Source organism: Arvicanthis niloticus, chromosome 3 (genome assembly GCF_011762505.2).
Source record: "Arvicanthis niloticus isolate mArvNil1 chromosome 3, mArvNil1.pat.X, whole genome shotgun sequence".
Classification (NCBI taxonomy): domain Eukaryota; kingdom Metazoa; phylum Chordata; class Mammalia; order Rodentia; family Muridae; genus Arvicanthis; species Arvicanthis niloticus.
In genome coordinates, this window is record NC_047660.1 from 126,563,744 (window position 1) to 126,567,763 (window position 4,020).

Genomic DNA, 4,020 nt, shown 5'->3' on the forward strand with positions numbered 1-4,020 from the left:
ATCAGAATCACTAAATTACAGTATTATGTTAACTTGCAAGCGATCCAGAGAAGCACTAGAAAGATAATTAAGGGACTTGAAAAATAAAATTTATGAGGCAGCGTTAGAAGAAAGTCCTGCTTAGCAAAGAAGTTGAGAAACAGAGTAATCATTTTCACATCCATAAAAGCAGCAAAGAAGGGAGGGGCTGATTCCCATCTCTATCAGTGACATAAGCAGAGAGGGTGGGGGCGAGGGGACAGAGCAGCAGCAGATGAGACTGGACTCACGGTACAGGCCCTGGTGGGAAGAGCTGTCAAACCCAAGCTGAGTTACTCAGAGAGGATGAGACCTTACCTCTTCTCACAGCATCTGCAATGGACTTTAAATGCAACCCAGCCTGGAAATGGTTGAGGGGCCCTGACTTCCAGACTCCTCTTGCTCTGTGTGTCTAAGACAGACTTAAATGAGGTTGAATTTAAAGCTAAAACAAGCACATTGCCTACCATCACTCTTTGCCGGTTGCCTAATAATGGGGCAGTTACTATAAAAGTTTATGAGGCCGCATGGCAAAGGTTGGCTCCAGCCAGCAATTTGACAGAGGATACTGCACAGAAGAGCGGCAGGCTGGCTCCTCTCCATATAGATTTCAACAAAAGAATTGCATTGTGTCCTTTAAACCCAATTACAGTGTTTTCTCAGGTTACCTAAACAATTTGTTTGAGTTGGACCTTTCTCTTAATAAATTCTAAACGTGGCCACGAAACAGGCTTCTTTAAGAGATGCCCACAGTTGATTTTGCAATCACACCTCACAGAGTTGCTTCTTTTCTCATTAAATCGACACCTGTCATATTATAGCAGTGGAAAAGAGAAGAGAGCTCCACCCATAGTAGTGTGCTAGAAAGATTCAGAAAATGAAGCAACACAGGGAAAGAAATGGAATTCAAGCTGAATTCATTGCCAGGCCTAAAATATCACATAAATACCTAATATCACCTAAGCTATGTTTTTTTAAGCTTAATTGTGGATAAAATATACCATATAACACAAAATTAGAATCTTAACCATTTTTAAGTATTCAGTAGTACCATAAGGTATGCTCACATTATTCACCAACCTGCAGAATATTTTCATCTTGTGAAATAACTACACTATACATGTCCGCAGCTCCTGAAAACAGTGTGCTCCCTCTCTCTCTCTACAGCCTCCATTATCACCCACGTCTATAAAAATAAATTAGTCAAGTACTAAGAGTCTACTGGTTTATCTTACGTAAGCATACTATTTTTGGTACAATAGTTAGAAAAAATGAAATTATGCTATGTGTATTTTAGTATTAGGTCTCCTTCAAAAGCAGACGCAACCTGTTCATATTTTATGATCATAGTATGTATAATGTAAACTGTTTTTTTTTATATATATATTAGGCCAATGTAGACATTCTGGAGAGTAACATTCTGATAATATTTAATCCACAAAGTTACATCCTCAGCCCATGCAATCTCACTCTTGGGTTCGTAGCGCAGAGGAAATAATACACAGTCCTGGAGAATTTTCATGGCGGATTTATAGTGGCAGAATATGAGCAGTCTTTGTATCCAGTTAGGGAAACCCATAAGTAAAACATGCTGTGTGCTCATTAGTGAGCTCTCTTGGAAACAATCGTATCCTGCCGTCTCCTTTGCGTCTGGGGCTCCAGGCAACTCTCAGATCGATCGATCGACAGGTACTGTTGTTGTGCGGGCCTTCTAGTCATGCTAGCCTCCTGCCTGTAGCACGATAGCCTGGTTCCCCACTTCTGTCCCCCATTCGCTAGCTTTGTGGCGGCCTTTGGACCTTCAGAGCTTATCTTTAGCCTTTCTTGTGATTCTGAGCTGCTAATTACCCTGTGATAAATCCATTTAAGCTTTTTTTCTCTGACCAAAACTACCAAACAATCGTCTATCTCCAAAAGGATTCCCAGCGTGTGGCTCATCAGGACCAGATCCGCCGTGTTGTTCTTTGAAACAGAAAAACATTTAGATTTCTCTTTCTTGGCTAAAAATAACACTCTGGTATCCAATGTGTTTCATGACCAATAAATTTAGTGTAAATAATAAAGGGGCTTAAAAATAAACATTGAGTGATCTCTCCAACTATATACAAAATACTTAGAAACATAATCTGTCTTATCACCAGGCACAAATAGGGCTCTATTTACACCCATCTACTTAGTGCAAGACTTGCGGGCAGCTCAAGGGAGATCTTGAGTTATGTTCTGTTTATTTTTGTTTTACTTTATACTCCTGGCTAAAATGCTATCCGCTTTCTTCGTTTCTCTATTTTTCCTTTACCTTATATGAAAGGAACTCGGGCGTTTTGGGAACCTTAAGGGAGCATCTAAGATGTCCGTGGCAACAGAAAGAACACGTGTGACTGTTTAGGAGAGGCACAGTTCCCCTTGTCCTTACAAGGTGAGTTTTGCAGGTCCTTCTCCAGCTGCTTTTGACACAAAAGAAGGAGAGACAGGATTTAATGCTAGACTTACAAAGACGAGCACGGCCCTATCATTTTATAAAGATTACACATTCTTGTAATGAGCCTGGACCATGATTGGACTCCAAGGGTGAGTTAAAAGGAGCAGGAAGCCAGTGAAAGGAAGCCTCTGCTGAATGCCGGGCCAGCCCTCCAGCTTGCCCCAGCCACAGGCCCCAGTGCAATGTACACAGCTGGACCTTTCTCATACTCAGCTTTAAATGCTGCCACTAGCTATACCATGGGGGGGGGGGGGTAGGAGGGGGATTGACAAACAGCTGTCATCACTGCCAAGACTAAAATATTTTTTAGTGTTCTGATAAAGTAAGTAAATTACAGCAGCATTGCTCTTTCTTATTTCTTTAAGTTATTAAATAATGAACTGAAGAATGAAGAATCCATATATCAGTGTCCAGTTCCAGACTTGTTGGTTCTAAGCTTCAATAGAGTCTTTCAGGTGGGCTTCTTCTGCTTCATAGGGAATAATCTGGTCTAATCTTAGGACTAGAGTTAGGAACCTTAATTGTTACACATGAAATATCTTTAAGAATTTGAGGAAAATCCTGCAATTATCATGCATTTACAGAACAATGTGTGATATTCTTTTTAAAATTTAATTTAATGTTTTTCACTTATTCACTTACATCTAGTTCATTGACCCCTTCCCTGAGGTCAATCCTTCCCTCCTCCCCTCTCCTCCTCCAGGTGGGGGGTCCCCTGGGTATCCCCCCACACACCCTGGCACATAAAGTCTCTGTGAGGCTAGGTGCTTCCTCTCCTGCTGAGGTCAGACAAGGCAGCCCAGTGAGAAGAACATATCACAGGTACAGGCAACAGCTTTTGGGACGGCCCCTTCTCCAGTTGTTCGGGACCCACATGAAGACCAAGCTGCACATCTGCTACATATGTGCAGGGAGGCCTAGGTCCAGCCGTGCATGTTCTTTGGTTGGTGGTTCAGACTCTGAGAGCCCCAAGGGTCCAGGTTTGTTGACTCTGTTGGTCTTCCTGTGGAGTTCCTATCCACTTCAGAGGCTGCAATCCTTCCTCCTATTCTTCCAGAAGAGTCTCCAAGCTCCATCCACTGTTTGGTTGTGGTGTCTGTATCTGTCTGAGTCAGCTGCTGGGTGGAGCCTCTCAGAGGACAACAGGCTCCTGTCTGCAAGCAATATCATTAATACTGTTAGGGATTGGTGTGATATTCTTTTTTTTTTTTTTTTGCACCTTTTTATTGGATATTTTCTTTATTTACATTTTAGATATTATTCCCCTTCCCCATCCTCCTACCAGAAACCCCTTATCCTCCTCCTGCTTTTATGAGGTACTTGTCATATCATCCCAAAGAGGATGTTCTCCAGACTCCAAAGTCTGGAGCACTGAGTTGTCAACAAATCCTGTTGGATTCCCAAATCTGTGGATTCTACCACCTTCAAATAAAAAATATTTTAAAATTTGTCTTAATTGAACACATACAGGGGTACATGTACCCCCACCCATCCACCCACTCCCGCCTCCCTACCCTTGAATT